Below are 12,052 nucleotides of genomic sequence, written 5' to 3' on the forward strand. Positions count from 1 at the left end.
ATATCTAACCTTGGATGATACATTTGAAAACAACTGCTTGAGAAGTTGAATTTGATTTTTTTCTCAATTAAAAATATAGACCCTGAGTCAAAAATGTGGCTGATACCTCTTATCAAGCCACATGTAATGTGTGTTATGGCTTATTTTTTCTCATACATTAATGAATTATCTTCTCAGTGGAAGAAGACTGCATGTCTCAGCACTCTGAATAAGTACAGAGCATTCAGTTCCTCTCCATAGCAAATTCAGCCTTCAACAAGTCAGTGCTTCCAATGAGGCACCGATGCAAAACTGCTTCGCAAATGTTTTGCTGGGTTTGTTGCTAGGTGATGACTTGGAAAACTTTGCTATTCCCGCTGAGCGGTTTAAAAAAAAGGCTTCATATTAAATAGCATAAAAATAGGCCATCTTGCTTCTTTAACTTCTGTTTTCTACCCCCTGTAGTTCCCTCTCCCCCACCCTTGCACACACCCTCAGCTCTGCTCTCCAGAAGTTGGGGCCACTAGAAAACATTTACATTTTATAAGTAAAGCGGGGGAGGGAGGAACATTAATCTTGTTGCACGTGAAATATAGTGACTTTTACAAATGCCCAGTGATTTATGGTGTCTCTTTGTTTCTACTTAAATTTCAAGTTAATAAAATAATCAGATTTTTAATTATTCAATGTGATTGGAGTGGGGTTTACAGGTAACAACAGATTAGGGCGTTCCATTGTTCCTGGGAATGGCCACTCCAGCTTAATATGTCTTGTACCTGGGCTGTATTTCAAAAAGTCCTTGGCTGTGACTCCTTCACCTGCCAACCAGCAGGGAATCCTGGGAAAGCCCCTAGGCTTGTCTGAGGCCTGGTAGCATGTCAGTGATTAATGATGTAAAGTTCTAGAGGTGACACACTGTGAAATCAGATGGTAGCACAAAGAGTTAATTCTTGGGCTATTTCCAAACTGGGCCTGTGAAGGAAGACAAAATATTTATTCAAGACATTGTACATTTTGTATCTATGGAGGTACTTTTGATGTCTTATTCTCTAGACATGATGCCAGCAAAGTAACCCTAAAATAGTATATGGCTAAATACCATACAGTTAGATGCAATTATTTACCTTTTTCTTCTGCTTCACTGTAGACTTCTTTTAAAATCTTTGCTCTGTTATGCGATATATTGTAAACATACTGTAGGAACAGCCATTTTGTGTGGCAGATTTGGACAAAAATAAACACTGGCCCAAATTTGCCACAGTCATAAACAAATGCAACTCCACTGACATTAGTGGAGTTACACACATTTTCAGCCAAGAATTTGGACCATTGACCCCTTATATAGGGTGACCAGATGTCCCGGTTTTATAGGGACAATCCCAATGTTTGTGTCTTTTTCTTATATAGGCTCCTATTACCCCCTACTCCCGTCCTGATTTTTCACACTTGCTGTCTGGTCACCCTACCCCTATAGCATCCAGTTATAATCTAGCTCATAGGGCCTGATCCTACAATGTGCTAAGTGCAGAGTCCTTAAATCCCACCTCCAAGGAGATGCTCAGCAACTTGCAGGATTGGGTGTTTTAAAAGTGCAGCTTTCTTCCGCCTCCCCCACCTCCCCCCGGGTGTGTTTGGTACTGTACAAGCATAGAGGAAGATGTGGTTCAAGAACCTTACAATCTTAGGCCCCAGTCCTTCAGAGATTATATAGCTGTTTAACTCTACATACATGAGTAGCCCCATTGATTTCAATGAGACCACTTGGATGCATAAAATTCAGCATATGTGGAAGTCAGGGTCTAAAACCAGAAAATGAACAAACATCAGCGTTTGTGCTCAGTTTCCCCTAGTCCTGTCCTAGGAGGAGTGGGGTGAATGTGGGTTTGGCTCTGCTACAGAACTCGTTTCCTATCTGTGTGTAGTTTCCCCCAGCAGATGCACGAACTTCAGCAGAGTCTCTTTAACACTTCATTAATTATTGAGAGATGGCAGAAGTTGTACGCTCCCACATCAGTAAATAGTAATTTAGAGGAGTGGGGGGTTGCATAAGTGAGCAGCTTTTTCACTACAGCTGCACTCCGAGTGGTATCAAAAGTCTTCCTGTGCTTTTTGCCAAAAGAGCTTGTTAGCATAACCTTTATGGGTTACATTATTTAAAAAAAAAAAACAATAAGAACAATTTTGGTGCTAAATATGTGAAGCAAGAATGGGTGAATACATAACGTTTTGAACAGACCTATGCTCCCTGTACTTCATTCATTTTATATCTTCATATTGGACTGCAGCGCTGAAAGGCATAAAGACAAATTGATTTCATGATTATATGTTACATAACATCATACAAAATTTAACATTAATTACAGCATCGCTCTTCTCAGCAATATACTTGTCATTCAGTTAGGGGCCTGGAGGAGTTGGGAATGGTTAGCTAAGGTTATCTTATTATCAGGATATTACTTCATGGTTTCTATGATCCATCACTTGGGGGCCAAGGTTTTCAAAGGTTGGAGCCTAACTTTACGCTTCCAAGGCTATAGTTAGGCTCCTAGATAAATGGCTTGAATTACAAAAGTGCTGAGTACTAGACCTGGTTGAAAAAATTCAAACAAAACATTTTCCCATTAGAAAATGGGCTTTTGTGGAAATTTTCCATAGGAAAAGATTGATTTTTGCAGAATTTTTCATCAAGAACATCGTAAGCCATAGAGAGACTGCAGAGCATCATGGGAGATATAGCCCTATGATCCCTACTTCCCAGCTGCAAAGAATGGGGGCACTACGGACATGGAACTACAACTCCCATGAGGCACTGTGGCAACTCAAGTAGATGCAAAAATTAACATTGATCTGACCTGAAACAAAATGCGTTGATCAAAAATTGTTGGAACTGCTTGTTCCATGAAAAGTTTTGATATTTTGACTTTTCTTCCTGATTTGAGACAAAAACAAATATCATAATATTGGAATTTCTCACAGGATGGAAATTTTGTTTTGTTTTTTATCACTTCTGTTGAACACCCAGCTACACCTATTGAAGTCAGTGGGTGATAACCACTTCTGAAAAATCAAGGCATTAGCTAAATTGGATTTAGGTGCCTAATTTTAGGCTCCTAAATCTTAATCCTAACTCACTGGGTCTGAGCCAATGGAAGTTGATACAGCAGCGACAACTAATATAAACCCATTTGGCACACTTCTGTATTTGATTGTCAGCTCTCTAGGGCCAGGGACCTTCTCTTTCTTTATATTCTTCTCCTCTCTCACCCACTGGATCTACAAGATGAGGGAGTAGCCACCTGGCAGCCTCTAAATACCCCAGCACAAAGTTACCATGCAGGGACTGCTTCCCAAGACTTCAAAGGAAAGGGATATGCAGGCCTTCTTGAAGTAGAAGAGGGTGTCATGCACAGAGGCAATGCAGTCCAAACATTATCCAAACCCAGGCCAGTTGTGAACACTTTTACCAGCTCTGTGGGCCAACTTGCTTTCATTGTTTGTAGCAACCTACATGGAACTTGGAGGGAGGATCATAGGTTGCAGGAGGGAAACGTATAGAGGAGGCACCAGGAGCCAGTCTGTGTGCACATGACTTGAATGTTAGTGGCAGTTGCAACATCTCTGTCAATAGTTTCCTTAAAGATCCAGTTTAGTTATAGAAACATGGAGCCTTCTCATGTTATTACCTAGGAAGTCATAGATAACACATGGTGGCAGTAGTCAGTCTAGTGTGACCCACAGCAAGGGGAAGAGTGTGATTAATAGGATAACAAAGAGAAACCTAGAAACAGATGAAATAGGCAGCGTGAAGGGACTCAGAGCAGTGGGAAAGCTTGATCTGCATCCAAAAAAACGTCTAGAAGTATGAAAGCAGCGGAAGCAAGAATCGAGTCAATATATAGAGATGACCATGGAAGACAAATTTGGGACAATGAAGCTAAAGCTTTCTGCCTATCTCATTTGTGAGGGAAAGGATAAGAAGTGAATGAGACACTGTTGCCAGAATAATGCCCGAAACATTAAAACAGCTGATAAAAGTGACTGATGAGTACTGTGACCCCAGCCAGAATAAGGTTGTAGAGAGACTATTTTTTTACCCAAAACCAAGAAGCAGAAGAGGGAATAGATATTTACATTACAGAGCTGCCAACTGTGGCATTCATATGTAACTTTGGAGACATTAAAGATGCCCTAATTACAGGATTATTTGTGGGACATGTAATTCCAGTTTACAGCAGATGTGAGAAACAGATCTAACCCTGGAGAAATGTCTCCAAATAGGAAGGGTGAGATGGGACCAAGTGCTGGTGATGCACAATAAAACCATTCTGAGGCCAGTGCACACATGGAGGCCATCCATAAGAAACCCATGAAACAAGGCACTAGTCCTAAAGTACTGCAATCATGGGGAATGGCTAAGGCCACAGTGTGATGCCTCAGAAGGAGGCCTAAGAACAGCACTGATGCAAAGCCCAGCAACCCTTTGCATTTGCTAGTGAAGCCCTGAGAGACACAGAATGGGAATATGCTCAGATAGAAGAGGAGCTATTGGCTGTGCTCTTTTGATTGGAACAGTTCCATCAGCTGGGCACAAGGTGGAGGTGCAGTCTGATCTACCCCCGACTGCCAGGGTCAGGAATGTGGGATTTTATTTAAAGGGGCTAAAGTGTCATCCTAGCAGATTTTAGAGCTGACATAATGAGACTGATACACACTTCACACCTGGGGACAGAAGCATGCCTGAGATGAGCGAGGGAGTATATATGCCAGCCACGCACAAATGCCAAGTTGAAAGCATACATAGAGTCATGGGTGGCGCTTGAACTGCTGGCTGGGGGAGACTAGCTCCCAGTCCCACCTCTTCCACCAGAGGCCCCACCCTTTCCACCCCAGCCTCAGAGCGCCAGGAGGGCAGGTGTCACAACCCCAGCCCCGGAGCGCCGGGAGGGCGGGTGGTGCAGCCTGAGCCAGGGCCACCCCACAGAGAAACTGGTCACTGGAGCCGCGTTGAGTGGAAGCAGGAGGGAGGTGGAGCACGAGCATGGCCACATTTGGCTGTTTGGGGAGGCACAGCCTCTCCCAGCCTATGTTACCCGCCGCCCATGCCTGGAGTGGGGCATAGTGTGCAAAAAGTATAGTGGCCGACAACAGAAGGAAGCTCTACAGCCTAATGAAATCCCAACCCGACCCTGGAAAAAGGTCAGAACAGATCTGTTCACTTTTAATGATAATAACTACATGGTCACAGTAAATTACTACTCCCATTTGTGGGAGGTGGACTATCTGGAGGACACTCAGGCAAGAAGTGTGATCAGGAAACTGAAGGCGCATTTTGCAACATATGTCGTACCTGCCACGCTGGGCTCAAGCAATGAGCTGCAGTACGCTGCAGCGGAATTCAAATGATTCCCGGCTAAATGGGATCCAAGGAACCTACAAACCAATCGAAAGACAGAGCTGGCAGTAAAGACAGTGAAGAGTCTGATCACATCCCTAAGGTGGGCTGTGTACTAGCAATCTCTGGCCTGCGCAACTCAGCAAACACTGGCACAGAAGACACAACAACAACAAAAACTGATGAAAGATGTAGCAACCTGAGTAGGTCTTGGAGGGGGGGAGCACAGGTTGTAGGAGGGAAGAGTGTGAAGGAGAGGCCAGGAGACAAGTCTTTGTGCATGTGGCTTGAATGCTCGTTGCGGTTGCAGCATCTCTGTAAATATTGTCCTTAACAAAGAGCCAGTTTAGTTTTAGAAACATGGAGTCTTCTCATGTTATTACCCAGCATAAAAGACATGCAACAACTGTCTTGTTTTAACCACTTAAACGACTAATGCTTTTCCACTCTGGCTGTACTTATAGATATCCTGGTCTAGATCTTGAGTGTCTGATGGGAGCTTGTGTAGCTCAGAATGGAGGATGGCTTTAAGCATCTTCCCCATCTTTGGCATAAACTAAAGCAGGTGAGGATTGCCATGGAATAAGAAAACTCTGGACACACCCTTTGTGTCATCTTGGGGGGTGGGACATTAGTGTAGGAACCATAACCAGAAGGTGACTGACTAACATCTGAACTGTTCTTTTTATCACTTAACATCTGCTAACAGGGAAAATGTTCTAGGTCAGCCAGTATTTACATGACAGACTGAACGGCACTAAGGGGGCTTATTCTGGTCTATTTGGTAAGTAATAATATATCTTTCACATTTTTCTTTTTAATATGTATTTGCATGATAGACTGGAATGGCTCAGAAGAAGCCGTTTTGTTCTCTGGCGTACAAAACACATGGTGTGTTTTTGTTGTTGTTTTTTTGGTTTTTATGTTTTTATTAACTTCCTGAATACGCATTTACTCAGTCCCCAACATAGCAGTTCTGTTTTCTTGAATAAATAATACAACTCTTATAACCTTCCATTACATTTGAAAAGAAATACATCAATTATATGATTTTTTTAAAAACATGTTATACAGATGGAAAAGTTTTGGCAAATCTACAGGAGCCAGAAAACTCTAAGCTTAAAGAACACCGTTGGATTAAAAATGTCCTTCTCTTTATTGCAAACACCACCTTAGATTATTAATAGTGGATGAATATATTCTTTGGCCTTTGTTCGCTTTTTCATTTGTGTAAGCACAAACAGTGAAACCAGACAAGTATTCTGTTCGCTATTGCTTATGACAGGTTTGTAGGCAATTGCACTCTCCAGTTCTCATGGTTTAATGCTACAATCGGTGAGTCCTATTGGGCACGTTTCTGGGGGCAGGACCATTGTTTTGTTCTTTGTACAGCACCTAGCACAATGGGAGTGGGGACTGGCTCATGACGGGGCTCTTAGATGCTGCCGCAATGCAAACAATAACTTGTAAGTAAGCACTTTTTCCTGCTGGCTGTCATCTTTTGCTCCAGAGTCTAAGCTTTCTCTTAAAGTAAAAAAGGATGGTCCTGATCTGAAGCCCCAAAATGTCAGTAGATGGCCTTCCCAGGATGAATTTTTTAATTTTACCCATATAACTCTAGGTTCCTCAGCTCCTTGGAGGAACCTGATTATGTTCTGAATCTTGTAGGAAAACACATCTTTTTGAAGGAACTCTCTTCCTGGGTTTACATTTCATTGTATGCCCCATTCATGAGCTCATTTTAGAATGTGTTTTTTCCCCCAGCTTCTGTTGTGGTACTGACCATTTAATGGTGCCAACATTCTGCTAGGACAGCAACGTTTGCTGATGAGACAGATTCGGTAGCTGGGATAAACTGTGCATCTAAACTTCCATTTTTTTGCAGATTAAAAACAATCCAGTCCTGCCCCAAACTGCTCTGAGCAAAATGTTTCTGTGCCCTACAAACACCAACAGTCAAAAGGTAGCATGGCGGAGATAACAGGAAAGGACACAACCACACCACTAAACATGGATTTGTAGCTGGTCTTCAATAGCTCATGGTTCAAGGAGGGGGAACGCTGTTCGGCCCATTGTATGTTTCTCCATTGCATAACATGACAGCATCATATGTTCTCATGTGGCTATACAGTTCGATCCATGATGAGCAAGATTGCAAACTGTTGTCACATAGGAATGTGCAGGCTTCAACACAAGATGTGGCATCACATGTGGCCCTTTTTTTCAATCAGTTTTTTGCATCTGTCTTCCTCAAAGTGTTTACAGCCTTTATTGATAATTGCCATGCGTATCTGTCCTTGGTTCCGTCTTTGAAGTTATCAATATTTATGCTGCATAAGGGCAAATTATGTTATGGGCGTCTTTGAAGTGTTTTTGTTGACCACTCTTCCTGCACGTTCCAAGTTTCAGTTCACCATAGAGAACTTTTTTCACCTATTCTGATAATGTCCTGTCCCTCTAAATTGAGCTTTGATGATCATTGCCGGTGGTTTTTGATCTTTCAGCAATGTTAATAATGGATACTTTGTCTTGCCAGTGGACCTTCAGAACAGAGCATATGGCATTTTTCAAGTTGTTTAATGTGTCTGTGGTAAACTATCCATGAATCATGCCCATGTAAAAGGCCCTTTGCTGTATTGTACATCATCAGTCTTATTGACTGTTTGATGGTGTGCTGGTTGAGTATCCTATGGTGAAATCTTCTGAAGGCCTGGCTTGCCTTTCATAGTGTGTCTGACATTTCTTGATCCAGGGAACCATCACCAGAGATGGTACTGTCAAAGTGTATAGCTATACATTATACAGCTAGGGGTTAGACACAAAACTAAGTTCCAGACCCAAATGTTCCCCACATCAAAGCCAGTTCATACATGCTGCCACATGTGCCTTTGCAGAGGACTTCCAGGAAAAGGAGGCCGTGCTCCACCAGGGACAGGGTAAAATACTACTGAAGGGTTTTCCCTTTGCGTTCCAGTGACGTGTTATGTAGAGTATCAGCAGATTTTAGATGACTGAACTGTGATAACAACTTTAGCCCTATGTGGAGCTGGAACATTTCCCTCACTGTGTAGCCCTGGCCAGAACACATCATGGTTCCCCCTTCCTCCTGTGTAACAGGAAATGTCCATTCTCTATTCCCCCATCTCCACTCTCACACATTCATAATGGGAGACATTACACCAGATTCTGATTGCATTTATACCTGTGGAAATATGATGTGACTTCACTGAAGTAATCATGTCTTTCCCCTGTTTGCCCCTGCGGGAATAAACACTCCCCTTCCTTCCCTAGCTGGCATGGCATAGGCAGTATTACTAATCTCAAGCATTCAAACAGGTCCCCAGAATTGAGAGAGGCTGAAAAACCATGAGACTTTTAAAAAGGTATGGTGTTTTGGGTTTGGTTTGTTTTCTTTCTGGTTCTGAGCCTTTAGGGTCACTGTTTCAAGCTTTTCTGTGCAGCCATGAGAGCTAGAAACTTGTATAAAAAAAAAAGCAAGCTGAGATTCTCATGTGATCACATGATTCCAGAAGCTGGGGCTCTTAAAAAAATCCCCCAAATATAGTGAGAGTGATGATAAAAGTGCCAGAGTTGGCAACACAGACACTGACAAGATTTTGAAAGTCACCTGGATCAATATTTAGATTTTCATGAGGTAGCAAGTTTTGGAAAGCTTTGAAGGTGGCTATTTGCATTTAAACCCTAATTGCAAGTGAAAAGAAAAGCACGCTTAAAATAACAACCACCTCCTTTCTATGCCTCCCAGTGTGCAAAAGGGAGGCTTTAAGACTTTGTTTGCCAATTTCCGTTCACAGTGCTGGCGGGGGGTCGGGGGTGGGAGAGGCAGGTTTATAGCTTCCTCCCCCCCCCCCCCTTTTTTTTTTTTTTTTAAATATGAGAAAGGGAAGTTCACTGTAAGTTGAAAAGCAAACAACCAAGCAAAGAATTTCCATGTACAAAGCAGATGGATGCGCATGGCCTTTCTTGAGGGAACTGGGCAGGTCTCCTTAACCACAGCTTGTTTTGTACTGCACATCACTCCGCACTAGCAATTGTTACTGTGCACCTGTCTGTAATTTCAGAGGTTCACCCACCTCAAGCAAACTATATTTAAAAACTCGACGCTGATAAAAAAAAAAAAAAGTTCAGAGGAAGGGATTTCCTAGTTCACAAATAAAAATGTGCAGTTGAGCGCTCACTAAGTAAACAGAAAACATGGGCAGCTGAGAGAAATCAATTTAGCTGAACAAACAATGTTCCATGTAATGAACTACTAATTATCCTTTTATGCCATGTCAGTCTGAGTGATTACAGAGCTGTGCAGTTTAATTTGACGTTTGAGCATTGCCTTGCTCCATTAGCCTCATATAAAGCTACGACACGTCGAGAGGGGGGAAAAAGTGGTGTATGGGGCGGGGGAAGCTGTCTTTATCTAGAACTAAGTAAGCACCTGTAGCAATACTAAGGAAAATATCTTTTGACAAATATCCTGATGGTGATAAAGGGCCCAGCATCTGGGGACTGTAGCAAGCATGAGGAGGCATCTGCTGCCCTTTCAGAAAACTTAGCTCTGTGCGTTGATGGTGTCCCAAATATTTGAGGCTTGCATTAAACTATCCGTAAGTACAGAAATAAATTCCACAGATCAGACACATGGACAGGTTGTCTCTGTCTCCAATACACAGGTTCCTGCATGGTGTTTGCCTTTGGCTGCAAGCTCTGAACAAGAGGATGCGGGGGCCTCCCGGATTTGAGAGGAAAAAAACAACACTTCGTGAGCATAAATATCTTTCCATGTGTGTGTGGTGTGGGTTGTTGGGGGTCCCTTCTCTCCCCACACACATACACTTTTATCTGGCAATTTTCACACTGTAGGTAAAGCAAATCCCCTTAGTATTTGGGAAATCTCCTGGTTAATCTGGAATTGAAAGAAGTGTATGATAAATACTAGTTTATTATCACACTGTTTGTCCAACTAGCTGTACTGATAACAGGATTAAGGAGAATTAACATGTGGAGAAAGCTAAAGACAATTATTTGGTATATACATTGTGGCTATTAACTCTGAGGATACCAGTGTAATTACCATATTCTAATATCTGGAGATAAACATTTTAGACTTGATTCTTTTCTCACAACAGTATAAATCCAAAGCAATTCCACTGAAGTCACTGGAGTTACTGCAGTGTAAACTAGTATGAGTGTGGAGAATTGGGCCCATTGTCCAGTATAATAAAATGCAGATTCTTTCATTGCAAAACAGTGACATTAAGAATAAATTTGATCCAGTGTAACTAATGTAACAGTTTCTGGAGTTAGGTTAAATAATGACAAACCTTCACCCAAGCAAAAATTTATAGTAGGTTTTTATAATTTGTACATCGGAAATGCCTCCCATTTTCAATATCTTCAGTACTGAAAATTGTTAGTGGACTGATAGATGCTAAAATAGTCCATACTCAGTGGGGAGCTGATTGGCAGGTGTAAAAGTGGTTCAGAGCACTCCAATTTGAGTTAAAATTAAATGAAATGATTTTTCAACTGATCAGTTTTATTGCTCATTCTCTTTTGGAGTAAAAATTAATATTTTCCCCTAAAAATAACCACCCAAACCTGGATACCCCAAGGATATATTTCAATATGTTATCTTTCATATAGGATGTACCATCTATAGTTCATCTACATTCAGATCCCCAGCTGGAGTAAATCAGTGTAGCTACATTGACATCAGTGAAGATATACAGCAGCTGAGGCTCAGGTCCACAGTACATAACATACTCAAACGTCCACCCTCCAGAGGTCTTGCTGTTTCCACACCTTGTACCATCATTCAATTTGGCCCTTTCTTAGGCTATTCCCAGAGCTTCCACACTGTCTCCAGTTTAAGCAAATTTAGAGCTGTTGAAAAGTATCATGTTGACAACCCTGAAGAGTGAAGTCCTCTTACCCACAGTACAAGTATCACAAAATTTACCGTTTCCCTGACACTTTTTTGCCTATAGGCTTCAACCGTAATTTGGCATGACCATCATTAGAGAGGTTCAGTCTCTATGCTCATTCGGTTCTTGGCCTTTCTACTGAGCCAAGAACCACAGCTGCGATTGGTGGGTTTTGTTATTTGTTGTTCTCAGTGGACAGGTGTCCAGAATTGAGAACACCAAGCTCGTTTGGCATAGGATCCCAAGCACCTACAGGGTAATGGCGACTTTTTGGTCACTGCCAACCTGGGCCAGGTTACAACACATTGGGTAAAATTCAACTCTGGTGTAAGCGACAGGATTTAAAAATAGAACTGCATCTAATCACCCCAGAGCTGAACTGGCTCCATTATTTCTTTTTAATCTGTCACTGTTGTACACATTGGGGTCTCTCTCCAAAGAGCGTTTTAACTCCCATTGATGCTAATGGGTGTGACATGCGTGTATCCAGAAGAGAATAGATCCCATTGACTATCGTAGCTCCCTGGACTTGAGCGATGCTCGACACTTGATTAACCTAAACTAATGAGGCACAACTAGAGCCAGTGGAAATGCACAGGACGCATGCCCTCTGAAAGGCTGTAGTGCAGAGTTTACAGTGGTGTTTTCCAATCAGACACACCAGAGGGCTTCACCCTCATCCTGAGAGAAACCAGTGGAAAGTGACGGCAAGAAAAAAGTGCTCTTAGGAGCAAGCACTCTC

At 42.2% G+C, this 12,052-nt stretch overlaps 1 long non-coding RNA gene across 1 annotated transcript in view; it reads right to left on the reverse strand.

Annotated features, from left to right (window-relative positions):
• Nucleotides 1-416: 416 nt before the first annotated feature.
• Nucleotides 417-12,052, reverse strand: part of LOC128842805 (uncharacterized) — a 102,201-nt gene continuing 90,565 nt past the window's right edge. Inside the window, exons 3-4 of the long non-coding RNA XR_008446123.1 lie at nucleotides 2,216-2,266; nucleotides 417-951 (exon numbers count right to left, since the gene is read on the reverse strand). This is a non-coding gene — a long non-coding RNA (uncharacterized LOC128842805). The remainder of the gene's footprint in view (nucleotides 952-2,215; nucleotides 2,267-12,052) is intronic.

The sequence above is a fragment of the Malaclemys terrapin genome, chromosome 9, assembly GCF_027887155.1.
Source record: "Malaclemys terrapin pileata isolate rMalTer1 chromosome 9, rMalTer1.hap1, whole genome shotgun sequence".
Lineage (NCBI taxonomy): Eukaryota > Metazoa > Chordata > Testudines > Emydidae > Malaclemys > Malaclemys terrapin.